This window comes from Giraffa tippelskirchi, chromosome 9 (assembly GCF_054371585.1).
Source record: "Giraffa tippelskirchi isolate mGirTip1 chromosome 9, T2T-mGirTip1v1.2.pri, whole genome shotgun sequence".
Lineage (NCBI taxonomy): Eukaryota > Metazoa > Chordata > Mammalia > Artiodactyla > Giraffidae > Giraffa > Giraffa tippelskirchi.
Genome location: NC_137283.1, coordinates 152,887,380 through 152,903,621, shown reverse-complemented (window position 1 = coordinate 152,903,621; position 16,242 = coordinate 152,887,380). Strand labels below are relative to the sequence as shown.

Below are 16,242 nucleotides of genomic sequence, written 5' to 3'. Positions count from 1 at the left end.
ATACTAAGCATTACAAGTGTTTGTTGAATGAATCAATTAAAGAATGAATGTGAGAGGTCCTCTCTAGGATCTGAGATACATATTTAAGTACAGGACATCAAATGAGGAGAGGCAGAAAAAGCAGATTGAATTGTTCTCATGACAGATGTGGCTAAAAGATCCCTTTATAGTATGCCATATAATTTATATGGCATAACAATGGGTATAACAATGGTGTCAACCTTTGCTCCAAAGGGTAACAAAGTCATCAGAGGACAACAATCTCTGCCTCAGGGGATGGTGAGGTAGATTTTCCATATGATCTTGTTGCGATAGACTCTACCTACTCAGTAGTACACACTCAACTAGGTATTGAATTAAAGCCGATTTTGCCTGCAAGAGCAAGCTTAAGAGAGATCTAGTTTATTTCAAAATTTTTACTTGACTCTAAATTACTTACTCTAAATGAATTTTCTCTCCAACTTTTTCTTAGAGTAGACTTTTACAAATCTAAAAATTATTAAGGGAACCACTAATTATTTCATTTTTACGTTAAAAGAAAACAAGCATATCTTGGAATCTATTTACTGACAGACTTTTTGGTAGTTATTTCCCCCATAAAACTTTGCATTAAATAATCTCTTTGATTCTCAGAATTTATCTTTTTTTAGTTTTATTTGCCAGCCTTAAGGCGCTCTCACTGACTCTCTTGTTCTCTTTCTGTCTCCTCTTTTAAATTTAAATTTAATGAAATTGGAAGATATTTTAACTACAGGTATGTACTAGTCAACTCATACCGAGTTTTGCTTATTCTATTATTGGTGGCAAGTAGGAGGCAATCATATACAGAGCACTTCCCACATGGGAAAACTAGAATTCACGTTCCAAAATTTTCATGAGGATTAATTTGGTTACTAAAGAAAAAAAAAGCATAAATAGAATGGAATAGAAGTTAAAAATCGGAGAGAGGAAGAAAGGAAGGAAACTTACACTTCTGCATTAAGAAAAAGGCTGGACGGAAATATAATGCATGACTAATAAGGAGAGCAATGGAGGAATCCTCAGCTAATGAGAGTAACATGGAGGGGCAGGAGAGGTAAATTCTTTTGGGGGGCTTGGAAACTAAATGAAAAGAATTTCGTCCACTATGGCCACTTTTGAACACACTTGATTTATAAATGATAATAGCTGTAAGGACCCTTCAATTCTATCAGAGATATTTTGGGAGATTGTGAGTTCTGTTTCTGCTAACATAGTAACCTATGCTAGGTAAGGTAGAAATACTTTAGACCTAAGAAAAGTCCTAGTGGAAGGTTGGTGTTTGTGCCATGTGATGTGCAATAAGGATTAGATGTATTATGGGATTTCCCAGGAAAAAATACTGAAGTGAGTTGTCATTTCTTTCTCCAGGGGATCTTCCCGACCCAGGGATCGAACCTGTGTTGCTTGCATCTCCTGCATTGTCAGGGAGATATTTTACCACTAGAGCCACCTGGGAAGACATAAAAAGACTTAGGAATAAAGATAAGTCACCTAAGAAAGTTTATGTGTACTGGATTTCCAAATAACTTTTGACTTTGACTAGATTCAGAACTGTTTCTTGAAATCTTTGGAAGGCATACCCATTATGCCTTCAAACCCAGCACTTTTTTATCCCCTCAAATGAAGGTTTATATATTGGCGATCTTTCATTATGAAATAAGAGTTAGAGTTCTTAGCCTGAGTCATCCTTCTAAAGAGGCAGCTGGTCTCTTTTACCAGCTGATATTACATATTAAATTGTCCCCCAAATATTTCATCAAAATGGCTTGCGGCACACACAACCTACATTTACCTCATGTCCCTTTTGTGGCTCATTGTCAATTCACACAATGAGGAAGTCTGGATGGCAGCTGCAAATTTTCTGGTTTTCAATACACACAGCATATTTGTCAGCAATTACATTTCAGCCTCTTACTCTGCATTTGTATTCTCAGTAGAGTACTGGTGGCAAATTCATTATTCCAATGATCTGGACTGGCTACTCCCTTCCCTATAATGCACACTGAAGTCCTTCCAATTCACAGATCATTCTAACCATCAGGAAGCAGAGATAAAGAAACTATAGCCTCCATATGTTTTGAAATTCGTTGTGGTTTCCCAAATCTTCCTAAAGAGAGCATTCTTTTACCTTTAATTTCCAGATAAATTTACTACCTGTATTCATTGCCTTCAAAGAGCACTTTTAGCATTTTTCAATAGTATACATTTAATGATAGAAGAAAGTAAATACTCATCCATGGGAGACAGAACACAGCATAAGATCATGAGAAGGTTGAAAAAAATGTAATCCCAAATTTTAGCTTAAAACTATACTAACTTTACGTTCCAATAAAAAAAGATAATTTTCCATGTCATCACAATACTCAAATTACTGCCTAGGGGGTAAAACGATGGTACAAACCTTGTTTGAAATTTATGCCATGAATTTGAGGAGACCTTGGCACATCCACTCATATACCTGAGCCCTGTACATTCCAGATTTCTAAAGCAAGGGGAAAGATTCCTCACAAGGAATCATGACTTATGTTGCTGACTCTTGTGACCCCATGGACTGTAGCTCGCCAGGCTCCTCTGTGCATGGCATTCTCCAGGCAAGAATGTTGGAGTGGATTGCCATTTCCTTCTCCAGGGGATCTTCCCAACCCAGGAATCTAACCCAAGTCTCCTGCATTGCAGACAGATTCTTTACTGACCGAGCTATGAGGGAAGCTCCCCCAAAGCAAGGGGAAAAATCTCTCACAAGGAACCGTGACTTATGTTGCCTCTATATCCAATAAAATTCCTTTCTTTTTCTATTACCTTCTTGAAAAGTTAGCCTTTCTCAATTTGGCAGATATTTATGACAGCCTTATGAATCGTTTCTGGTGACCATCTATAGTCTTGTCCCCTAATGACCTTTTAAATTTCAAAATTCCAAATTAATTATTCTAAGTATGTAAATATATATTTAACATAGTTCCTAGGTGTGAAGGCTTGAAAATCAGATGATTCGGGTTTGAAACATAGGTTCTTCATTTTCCTGATACGTGAATTTGAGTTTCCTAACTACTCTAATCTCCAGTTTTCTCACCTATAAAATGGAGGTGAATATCACACCTACTTTTTAGGGTTATTGTAAAAATTAAATGAAATCCTGTATGCAAAATGCTTAGAATAGTGCCTGGAAATAGTACACAGGGTCATTATTATTCCTAGATGAAAAAATTGAATCTGTAAGAAGTTCTAGCTACAAGAAAGTTTTCAGTCATTTCCAAAAATTGCAACCATACATACTTGTTTCTAGAACTCTTCGATTAATAGTCACAGTTTCTTTCCAGATGTCCATCAATTCTGCAAAATGTTGCCACATCTTTCTATATAGCCATTTTCAACAAAAAGCCCGAAGCAACATGGTATTGTTATCATCCTCATAGTGAATTCCAAGACAGAAAGCAACATATTCAATACATATATTTATTCATTTCTTTTTTCATTCACTCACTCTACACCCATGACCAAGAACCCACAGCAAGTTGCTACATAAGTTGAGTACCACTGAAAGTCTATGTATGTGTCCATATTATTACAATCAACATGGTAATCCCTGGTCTTGGGTTAGAACCTCGATTTCTACTTTTGGGTACATTTATGAGAGCTAATGGTTCAAGTCACAACACTGTACTAAATATTTAAGTCATTCTTTGCAAACTTGTCAGCCCTGGTGGCTCAGATGGTAAAGAATATGCTTGCAATGCAGGAAACAAAGATTGGATCCCTGGATAGGGAAGATCCCCTGGAGAAGGAAATGGCAACCCATTCCAGTATTCTTGCCTGGAGAATTCCATGGACACAGGAGCCTGGTGGGCTATAGTTCATGGGGTCGCAGAGTCAGACACAACTGAGCGAGACTAACACTTGCAAGCTTAGCTGGACCTTTACTATGCTGAACATTTTGTTCTCTAAGAGTCTGTCTGTTGAGTTACCTCCACAGCTCTTCCCAATCTTCCTCTTTTTCAAGCCCTTCAACTCTACTATTATCCCTTTATTCCTTGCCAGTGATTTATCGAGATTTTATGAAGTTCAAAGTTATTTACAGTAAACTACCTCAACAACCTCAAGCCTCTCCTCTCCTTCTCCAAACTGAGTGTATCTGAGCCCATCTTCTCCTCTCAGAAAAGCAGATGACCCTTTTTGCAAAGGTTAATCCCTTTTCCTAAATTCGTGACCTGTTTAAGTTCTTCATTTCATCAGTTCCTATGCTTTCTCCCTCTCATCTGGCTTCCTTCCTGGCAAAATCAAAACTTCTTCACAAATCCTACTGGTCACTAAACCCTATTGCTGTTAGTAACTCAGTAGAAATTTCCTCTTCCAACATAACCATGTGTTTTCCACCAAAAAGATCTAAATATCCAAGTAAAAGAAATTAGAATTATTTTCAAAACACATTTAGCTAGTAATTTCATTACTTAAGTCAATAATTTAGATTATTTCATAATAGTTGGATTTAGTTACATGTAGATTTAGCTGTACATCATGAGTAAAATGGCTTTCCTGGTGGCTCAGGTGGTAAAGAATCTGCCTGCAATGCAGGAGACCGAGATTCAATCCCTGGGTTAGGAAGATACCCTGAGAAGGAAATGGCAACCCACTCCAATATTCTTGCCTGGAGAATTGCATGGACAGAGGAGCCTAGCAGGCTACAGCCCATGGGGTTGCAAATAGTCAGACATGACTGAGTGACTAACACATGAGTAAAATAAAATATTCTGGCTGTAAAATAATCTCAAAAATCACACAATATTTTCAGAACAGTGGTCTGCATAGAAAATAAGGACCAGCTTATTAAGAAGTTTTCATGTTAATCTATTTACTGTGTACTTTCCTGGGATTTGCATGTGCTAGATATTGTAAAGTATTCTTTTTTGTCCTTTAAGAGTTTACCTTTGAAAAATGCTATAAGCTTCTCAATAAGCCAATGAACTACCATGGAGGAAGTACATGAAATGGAATTGCTTTATAGAGTTATAGTATTCCAGTACTTTAGGCAAGAAAAGAATTGATATTTGATTCTCCCGGTACTCCAGGGAGCAAAAAAATGAGTGTGGAGATGCTGAGGCTACCTGCTTTTAAATATTTAAGGACTATAATCTCCAGGGGATACTAAATGACTCATTAAGTTGGATTTGTTTCACTTAGATTGTGATGATTAGATTTCTGAGTCTGTGAACAGCAACTACAGATCCATATTTCTCTCTTTCTATTTCATTACTCACTGATAATTTTATTTGATGTTGCTTTGGAATTTATCTCATAAAATGCTATATGTTCTCACATTATGTTTTGCTCCCGCTACTTGATTCTCGATGACACAGAGAAATAAAGATTCATAGAAAAAATTGTTCTCTCTTTAGGAACATTTCAAATCTATGGACTTTTGAGTATGGGAAAATGATCATGTTTTAATAAAAACTCTGGTCTCCCACACAGAATATGCAAAATATTTCTTATTTCAAAAATATATCTCTAATGTGACAAAGCAGAAAATGATAATTTTCTAAAATTAAATTAATAATATGTTAAAGGAATTCTGCTTGTCAGAATACCTGAAGAAAAAGAAAAAGTTTAAGTATAAGATGTTTGAGATATAAAGTGACCTGGCAAATAAAGATATAACATGTAGTATAAATTTACAAACTAAATAGGAAACCACTGAGTTGAATAATCTTTCTTAGCTGTTAAAGTTTTAATTAATAGAGGAACGAGAACAAGTAGATAAAGCCAAAAAAGAAAAAAAATCAGAGGTTATGGAATAAAGGCATGTATACCATGGCAATATTTGTCTTTGCTTTTTATACAGAATGATCTAGAGTTTGAGAAGTGTTGCAAGTAAAATATGATAGTGAACTAGAGAGAAAAACTTCAAGATTGGCATAAAAAGACCTGCTAAACTCAAGGCCTTAAACATGGAGTTCTTTTCTAAAACCACAAAAACTGAGAGGGTGAAGAGTTTTGCAGGAAAGGCTGAGGGTAGGCTGACTGGTTTCCTTCATGTATTCTGCCCTCTGTTTAAAAAACAACTGGAAGTAAAATATATTTTCTATATCTAAAAGAAAGATATTAGAGTCTTTTATTCTTCTACCTTCGGAAGTTCTTTCATGTGCTGGGCACTGTAGTTTTCCCTGTTGCAAACTTATTGACATTGGGGTCACATGATAAAAATGCCACTGTAGGCAATTCTTTGAAGTAAAACCAACAGCAAACTAAACTGAAAAAGCCAAACATTTTCATGAGGATATTTTTGTTTTGTTTTTATTTTCAGGTTCCATCTTATGGACACTGATTTTTTTTTATAGGAAAGACTACACCCAATGATGGATGTATAATCACATTGAAGGCAAAAGATTACTTTTAAGTCTATCAATCTGAGAAAGAAAGTGAGAGCTGTGATTACACATGGTGTTTCCAGAAGTTATTACACAGGATAAAAAGATTCAGTTATGAATTTGCAGTTCTTCATTTCTTTCATTACAAATACTTGTGCTCAGTTGCTCAGTCGTGTCTGATTCTGTGACCCTATGGACTGCAGCCCACCAGGCTCCTCTGTCCATGGGGTTTCCCAGGCAAGAATACTGGAGTGGGTTGCCATTTCCTCCTCCAGAAGATCTTCCCAACCCAGGGATCGAACCCACGTCTCCCAATCTCCTGTATTGGCAGGTGAATTCTTTACCACTGAGCCACCAGGAAAGCTCCTTACGAATCACTAGAGACGATTTTAATTTCTATAAAGCAGAAAGTTATGTGCATATCAGCAGATGCTTTTACAACCTAGACGTCAGCTGGTGCCCTCTTGTTGCTCTCAGTCATGTTCTGATTGTCTTTAGAAGTTCAAAGCCATTCTCTTATTAGCGGCAGTTTCTCGGAGTTAGCCCTCTCCTCTGTACCAGACTCCCTGATGTACGTAGCTTGCTTTGTTTTGTTCATATCAGCCCAGACATAGATCTTAATCTTTTTACATTTTTTCATAGGAAATCAATACATGAAAGGCTTTTCGTGAGGTTAACAGTCCTAACTGAAGATTTAATGATGACAGGAAGACATCATGTCTGAGGGTGTGAAGTTTATCTCGAGTCTCTTTCCCATTTTGCCTTTTCTTTTTTTTTAAACAATTTTATTGAAGTATGGTTTATTTACAATATAAGTTACAGGCATACAATACAGTCATTCAAATTTTTAAAGGTTGTACTCCATTTATAGTTATTATATAATACTATCTATATTCCCTCTTTTATATATCTTTGTAGCTTATTTTATACATAGTAGCTTGTGCCTCTTAATAACCTACATCTATGGCCCCTTATCCTTCCCTTTTTTGGCTTGTAACCACCAATTTGTTCTCTATATATGTGTATCTGCTTTTTTTTTTTTATATTCACTAATTTTGGGGTAATTCACATGTTTGGAGGTAATTAACCAGCCTCTATATTTTTTCTCTAAGAACTCTATTCTCTCCTCCCATAAGAAGGTATAACAGGCACTGTACATAAACCCGAAGTCAAACTCAGGTTTACAGCTCTTAACATTTATCTCCTACCACTAGGTGTAATTCTGACCTAATGTTTCCAATGTGTATGGGAGTTAAACACACCTAGTGGCCCGGTGGTCAATAATCTGCCTGCAATGCAGAGACGGGTCAATCCCTGGGTCGGAAAGATTCCCTGTAGAAGGAAATGGCTACCCACTCCAGTATTTTTGCCTGGAGAATTTTATGAACAGAGGAGCCTGACAGGCTACAGTCCCTGGAGTTAGAGTCAAACATGACTGAGCAACTAACACTTTCACTTTCACTTAGACATATATAGTGGAAAGAGAGTAAGAATGTCCTTTCTGAAATATTTCTTTAATAGTTTATATCATAGACTCATCTTAGTTCTTGAATCAGGAACTTCTAGTTCTTTCTGCTTGTCTTAAATATTTTGTGTTTATAAATGTATGTCACAATTCTTATCTATCTCTTGCAATAAGTGCATCTGTGTTAAAATGAATGAGTGAGACCTGTCTAAACATGGAGAAGATCTCCACTTTATAACTGAGCAATCCAAGAAAAGTTGAAAAAAAATCCAACTTTAGCTTTAGCTGCCGTGGTCCAGAATTTACCTGAGGTTTACCATGCTTAATTCAGAGATGCTGACACAAACCTTTCAGAATTTCTGATAAACTTGTCTTCACTCAATAGTTAATTGACTATTTTGCCACTGAAATAGACCCTCAATCTAGGATTTCAAGGCTTTATATCTGTTACAGTGTCTACTCTCTTTCCCAGATATAATCATTTTTGTAATAAGGTGTTTTTTCTTTTAAAATAAGTTTTCATCTGTCTTCCTTGGTACTTCATGATTAAGTCCCAACCTCCTCTACTAGAATAGATTTTAGACACTGAAGCATATAACTCAATTGTGCAATTCAGCATTGATCTCTGGGTTTTGTATGTCTCCAGTAGAATTGCTTAAACTACTTGACATTAAAATATGAAGCCATTCTGTCATTTTTTAGCAATTTCCTGAATAATTTCCAATTTCCAAGCCATTTGTACACAGGAAACTGCTGATTAACAAAGGTTGTACCCAATGAAGTCAGTAGCTTTTTATCTAATTATGAGCATCCCTTGTTATCTTCAATTAAGTCTACTGTGACCCTGAAGCAACTTTGCATATTTGAAACTAAACTATGGAAAGATGCTAATAGGTATCAAAAGCATGACTCACCTGCCCAAGCAACTAAGAGTTAAGATTCTGTCAAAATCTCTGCTGCAGAGATATCTGTGGTTAGCGATAGTTTCTATTTAATAAGAACTGAGGGAGGCCAATACTTTGGCCACATGATGCAAAGAACTGACTCCTTGGAAAAGACCCTGATGCTAGGAAAGATTGAAGGCAGGAGGAGAAGGGGATGCCAGAGGATGAGATGGTTGGATGGCATCACCAACTTGATGGACATGAGTTTGAGCAAGCTCTGGGAATTGGTGATGGACAGGGAGGCCTGTTGTACTGCAGTCCAGGGGGTCACAAACAGTTGGACAAGACTGAGTGACTGAACTGAATATATATTGAAGAAAACATGTAAATGCAAGATCGATTATTTGGCAACCACCATGATGGTAACTGTTTCAGGCAAAAAACTTCAGTGGAAACCCAATCTGGAGGATATAAATTTGATAAGAAACAGGATACTTACATGGTCTTAAAGTGTCTCCTCCCTATGATACTTCTTAATTCCGAAGTAAAAATAGTGACTTTACAGTGAAAAAACCTGACAGATGCCACCATAACCAGGAGATCAAGAGGAACAGTAATGTGGAAAACAGATATAATTTCCACCCTGATTTGATGCATTAAATATACAATCTCACTTTTGTGGTATTGCTTCTCAAAAACACATAAATCTAATCATAAGGAAACATTAGAAAATCACAAAGTGGGCAAAATGCTTTATAATAAATGGCCTGTGTTATTAAGATAGAATGGTCATGAAAGACTAATGAAAAGTCCCAGATCAAAGGAGACTGAAAATGCATGACAATTAAATGTTTTTATGACAATTAAATTTAAAGGTGAATCTTGGATTAGATTTTGCACATATGCAAAAATATATTTTATCTTTTTTATAAAGAACATTAATAAGAAAATTAGTGAAATATGAATAAACCCTATACATGAGATAATAGTATTATATCCAAAGTTAATTTCATGATTTTTATCATTGTTAGGTGGTTATATAAGATAGTGTTTTTGCTTTAAGAGAAAGCAAACTGAAGAACTGAAGTGTAAAGGGAAATCTGTCCACTCTTAAAAGGTTCAGAACAAATTTATATGTGTACATTTTACATATAATATAGAACATATATACCAAGAGAGACTAAAGCAAACATGGTAAAATGCTAATTTTTGGAGAAATTTTAGTGAAGATATTATAGAAATAATTTTATGATTTTTGCAACTTTTTAATAAGTGTGAATGTTTTTTGAGTTTGTAAGAATTTCAAGCCTTACATAATCCAGTAAATTTTGCTTTTATTTCTTGGATTTATTAGTCAACAGATTCTAGAGAAAAATTAAGGAATTGAAATGGACAAAACCATGTTTCCAATTCTAGCTGAGCATGGACTAGTAATCTCCTTGAGTTTCAAATATATATATAACTGCATTTTTAATATGCATGTACTCATTTGACTCATCATACTTAATAACTTCACATAGCAAGCATAAGCTGAATCCTGCCTTGTTTTTAAAAGAAAATTGATGGCAAGAACTAAATAGAGAATGATTATAATCTCAAACACCAATTCTTAATCTCAGTTTGGTAACATACTAATATGGTGTACTGCAAGTAATTTATTTCCACAAATATATAAGATGAAACTTAATTTGATTATTTTTCTTTGTCGATTAGAGCACAGTTACCAAGGAGTGCTTCCCTGATAGCTCAGACGGTAAAGAATCCGTCTACAATGCAGGAGACCTGGGTTCCATTCCTGGGTAGGGAAGACCCCTTGGAGAAGGGAATGGCAACCCACTCCAGTAGTCTTGCCTGGAGAATCCCACGGACAGAGGAGCCTGGTGGGCTCAGAGTGGGACGTGACTTGGCAACTGAGCATGAGTGCATGCACCACTCTAGTAATAACCCTGATTTTTCTGTAAGTTTTCCTGAGAGGCCAAGGCACTGCAAATTGCATACAATTAGCAGCTGATACTCTAACCTGTGATTGACCTGTAATTTATAAACCAATAAATATGGCATGCATGAATCATTGCAGTACTTCATATCTGTGTAAATACTAGTTTCCATCAAAATCTAATAGCATGCATAGGAGGAAGTGTGTCCCATATGTGAACATAGTTTGTCATGTATTTATGAAAAAATATTTTAAAAATTGCTGGTTAAAAATACAAATGATTTTTAAAACTATAACTTTAGTTTATAAATATGTCCATAATTTGAATAAGGTTTATGAGGGACATTTCAGCATTTATAACTTATGTAATTAGAAACTGAGAAATCTATTTTGTATTCACAGATAAAATAATTTTCAGAATGAAAACATTTTAAAGATAATATGACTACAACATTAACTAGAAGAGATTCTGGGTCATTGCAGTTAATATTCCTATAATAATTACAAACAAACTTTGATTTGATGAATACATTATTGCTGCAAAACTCACTCTTAGCTGTTTTAAATTAAATGCCTTTGTTTGAATAGAATTGGCTTGGTCAATGGCTACATTACAATGAACTAGATTTTACATTCAAGAGTTAGTTTAATCCCTTCATTCAGAACCACAGAGATGATAAAGAAGTTGATTCATCATCATCAATTATAAATATTATTGTATAGATACATTAATGCATCAGTTCACTATTTTCCTATTATTTTGTTAGCCAGGTTACCAAACTAAGGTTTGGTTGCTTGCTGCTCATTGGTTGGAAAGGAAAGATGACTTTATTTGGGAGGCAGGCAACCTGGAAAGATGACATTCTTATGTCCAAAAACCAACTCTGAAGATTCTGCTCCACTGTGAAAGTTTTTTAAGGGCGTATCAATTGGGGAGGGGAGTCGGAGTCCTCGCTGGGCTTCCCGGTGGCTCAGCAGATAAATAATCTGCTTGCAATACAGGAGACACAGGAGACTCGGGTTTGATCCCTGGGTCGGGAAGATCCCCTGGAAGAGGAAAATGGCAACCCACTCAGTCGGGTCCGACTCTTTGCAAGGCTGGGGGCTGTAGCCCACCACGCTCCTCCATCCATAGGGATTTTCCAGACAAAAATACTGGAGTTTGTTGCCGTTTCCTTCTCCAGGGGATCTTCCTGACCCAGGGACCCACGTATCTTATGTTTCCTGCGTTGGCGGGTGGGTTCTTTACCACTGGTGCTACCTGGGAAACCAAAGCAGAGTCTTAATTATCTTCCACTGTGTGCAGACTTCCTTCTGATTGCTTGGTGGTGAGGTAACAGAGCAGTGCTCCAGGAATCCTGTGCTCAGCTCCAAATGACCAACCTCCACCTTGGTGAGGACCTCAGTCCCCACAGGAGAACTCAAAAATGTGTGTATCTTCCTGGAGGAAGAACTGGGATCCGGTCCCAAGGCTACACTATTGTTTCTTAAGCGCTCCTCCTTTGAAGCGTTCCCTCCCTTCCCAGATAAGCAAGTGTTTGAATATGCCCTTTGGAGCTCTGGGAAGGTCAAGGAAGTTGAACGAAACTTATTTCTTACAAATGAGAAATGGGAGAAGGTAAGGGGATGTGGGTCCTGAGGGCCCCACAGGGTCCTGCTCGGTTTCGTGACTATCACTCTAGCTTCCTTGCATCTGTGCCTCAGCTTTGTGTACCTCTCCTCCCCTTGGGAACGTTCTGCAGTTGCCTGCTGCCCTCTCATTTGCATCGCTGTCATTTTAAGCTCTCATGCTTGAGCACTATGAGAATGATGTAGATTTAGGTTATAAACCTTTTACACAAATTTAATCCAGATAGTAGCCTGTTTTGAAAAGTGGTCCAGATTGGCTACTCACTTTCCTATTTTCTAAAATCATTGGAGAGGAGGGGTGATTAGGGTCAAGTTTATAACCTGGAGTTGGGGGTAGGAGTGGGGGTGGTTACCTAGTAGAAGTAGAGAACAATATGCAAGTGGCTATTTCTAAACACCATTTTTTCGCTTGAATCAAGTGAGCTTGTAGCAATCAGAGACTCTTAAAGCCAGAATTTCCCCTGACTCTACAAAGGGGAAGATTGAGCACTCTCACAACATCCTAAGCATGTACACCCTAAACATTGTTTATTGTAAATATATTTAGTTTCCTTCCATCACTTTAATATACATATTATGTGTTATTTATTTAATCTTTTAAATTTCTTATAATTTTTAAAGCATTTTGTTTTACAACATACTTGCTATCGTGAATTATTATCACCACATTTGAAAGTACCTTGTGCAATTAAAAAATGTTAACAACTCAGGATGGTAAGCAACATATTTCCACTAATGTCATCTTTTTCAATATATTGTCTGTATTACTCACCAGCTGGGCAAATCTGAGTAAGTAACTGAAATTTCTATTTCTTAGTTTTCTCACTATGAAATGAGGACATGATTAGTATCCATGATTAGTATCCATGAGGACCCACTGAATGGACGTGTGCAAAGTGCCCAGAACACTGCCTATTGCACAGCAAGTGCCCAAACCAGCAAGTGTTAACCATCATGATTATCATTATTAATATGCATGGGGTTCTCCACTCGCAAGTACATTTGTCTTCTTTTGTCTAAATTGTTTCTCACATTGAATAAACTGGGTCATTCTGAATTCAAAACAGAGCTCAATTACTGTATTAATCTTTTCACTTTGTGAAATGAATTAATGAAAGGGGTATCACAACTAACCAAGGAAATTTTTCTCTTTGTTATTGAAGACTAGTATCTTCTAGAGTTGGGGCTTCCCTGGTGGCTCAAACAGTAAAGAATCCACCTGCAATGCAGGAGACCAGGTTCAGTCCCTGGATGGGGAAGATCCCCTGGAGAAGGGAATGGCAACCCACTCCAGTCTTCTTGCCTAGAGAATTCCATGGACAGAAGAATCTGGCGAGCAAAGAGTGGGACATGACTAAGTGACTAACAGATACATTTTCTAGAGTAGCAGGGTCCTACATATGACAAAGAATTTGTCTTATTAGGAAGTAAAAATAAGGAATATAGAGAGTCAGCATGTTCTTTTTGTTATATTTTCCAGACAGGAATAGAGAGGAACTGCTAATTAAGTGATAACTGAAAATACTCATTAGATAGAGCAGGGACACAAAATTCTAGAGTTCTAGGTGGGTCTTCTCTGACTGGGAAAAAAACATTTTATAGTTCTTCAGATTTGGAGATTGGATGAGATGATCTTGTCTTTAGGAAAATGATGGACAAAAATGAAACTTAAATTTGAAACAGCAGGATTCTACTCACTTAGTCATAGAAATTTGACTATCCTGAAGGGATCCTAGAAAATATGTAGTTTTATACCTACATCATGTTTTGCGGTGTAATGCCAATCCACAAAAGCCCATACTGCTTAGGGTAAACCTTGGTCTTAAAACTATGAGTCTTAACGTATCTAAAACTTGTCTTCCATATCAACACCTTTGGGACTGAAATTTTATCAAACTCATCAGCAATGAACTTTGTTCCTGATTTCTCACCTGAAAGGCTATACTTCTGTTATATAAAGCAATTGACTTAATGGACCATACCATTTCAGAGTTATTGTTGTTGCTGTTTCAGAGACATTTTGCATATTTATCTTATCCTAATATCTCTTTGGATGAAGCAAATAGATAGCTAGTGAGAGGTTGCTGTATGGCACAGGAAGCTCAGCTCTGTGCTCTGTGATGACCTAGATGGGTGGGAGCAAGGTTGCAGAGGGAGGGGATATATGCATACATATAGCCAATTCACTTCATTGTACAGTAGAAATTGGCACCATATTGTAAAGCAACTATATCCCGATTAAAAAAAAATTGAATATGTATATGCCCTTCAACCCAGCAGTTTCACTCCTGGGATTCTGTACTAAATAAATAAAATCATTAGTCCTTAAGAGAAAAGTTATTAATTTGAAGCAAAGGAATAACTCGTATGTTTCTCAAAAAGAAATTTCTACATTTGGAAGTTATTAGAGAACTTTTCTCTATCCTTGTTTTATTCTGCCCTTTCACAAAGCAAGCATAGCAAGTAAGTTTTTCACCATAATAACAAAGGCAATTACTGTTATTAAGAGCTTCCTGTATGTCTACATACATTGTCTACTTCAGTTTCTACAATAATCATACAAGTCAGAGATTGTTGTGCCCATTTTATAGAGGAAACAGCTCAGGAAAGTGGCATGACATACTCAAGTACACAGTTAGTAATCTGGACCCAAATATTTCTGACTCAAATTTCCATACATTTAATAACTATGCCGTAATGCAAAATTTTTTCCTTTTTCTAAAAGACATTTAAAACTAATTTATACACACAACTTTTAAACTATTTTCTTCACTATTTCTACATGTAAAAAATCTTAATGACTTTTAGTAAGATTGTATACTTCAAAATAGGAATTCACTCTGATGTCTAAAGCCAAGAATTCCTTGTTATAATAATTTTTTTCAATGCTACCAGTAGATTATTGCTTGTCTTTTTAAATTATAGCTTTATTATTTAATATAGATTTAGAGTAAAAATATATGGAGATAGGTAAAAGGAATCTATTCAGTTCTAAGAACAGTATCTGTAAAGTGCAAAAATCAGAATGATAAGTTTCTTTTAGCTTTTTCATGATTATCTATGAGGACTTGCAAAAACAAGAGTTCCAGGAGAAAGAGTAACTCTCCCTTTTCCTAAAGCATTCCTATGCTGGCTCCAGGAAACAGAGGGGGGTGAAAAAAAGCTTACTACCTGTTTTTGGAGCTTGTGGGTAAGAATGAAGGAGACACAGGTGTTTGATTTTCATTTAAAGATTTCTGAGAGTAGCACTTACCTGAAGAATTCATAAGAACAGCAAGAAGAGCTCTGCCCTATTGTGCCAGGGGAGAAGATGGAGGCAACCCTATCACTCCATTCCAGGTCTCCACTGTCCTCAGACATGTGAAAGAGAACTTCAGGATTCTTGTAGTCTTATATGAAGGGACATGAAGTTAGGGGAGAGGGCAAAACATGTCCCACCTAGGAAATTTATGCACCAATCAAGGTAGAGGCTCAGTGTGAGTGGGTCTAGCCATTGGTGGTGCTATAAGGAGAAGAGTTTGTGTCTCACTGGGAAGATTCTGAAGATCCTCTAAGAACACCATCCATATGGTTAGTAGGGATGCTCCAAGGTGTGGAGAACACCAGCAGCTGAAAAAATAGTTTGCACCAGAGGGAGACCCGGGTAACTTGATGGAGCCAACATGGGGCCAGAGTTGCCTCTTCATCACCAATACATGGCCAGGTTAGACAAACGTGAAGATTCTTTAGTTACCCCGTTCTCCTTTCTACCATGGCCCCAGAAGAGTTAGATCCCCTAGAGAAAGAAGAAGGTGTGTAACTAATGGAAGTGCAGGTACCTCCATGCTCGCCCACCCCTATCCTATCCACTCCAAGACCCTGGTAAAGAAAGATGGGAAGAAAGATCAGACTTTGTGTCATCCTCACACCTGTTTTCTCCTTGATAGGAAAGGGGAGGAGCCTTCA

General features: G+C 36.8%; 1 protein-coding gene across 10 annotated transcripts in view; it reads left to right on the top strand.

Moving 5' to 3' along the window:
* FBXO5 (F-box protein 5) overlaps positions 1-16,242 on the top strand; it is a 141,273-nt gene that overhangs the window by 63,368 nt on the left and 61,663 nt on the right. For 2 of the 10 annotated variants that reach the window (XR_014065513.1, XM_081530301.1), the window contains one exon: positions 1,390-1,520. The exons of the other annotated variants lie outside the window; for them this stretch is intronic. The gene's annotated coding sequence lies outside the window, so the exon portion shown is untranslated. Of the gene's footprint in view, positions 1-1,389; positions 1,521-16,242 lie in introns of those variants that run through there. 10 annotated transcript variants of the gene reach the window in all.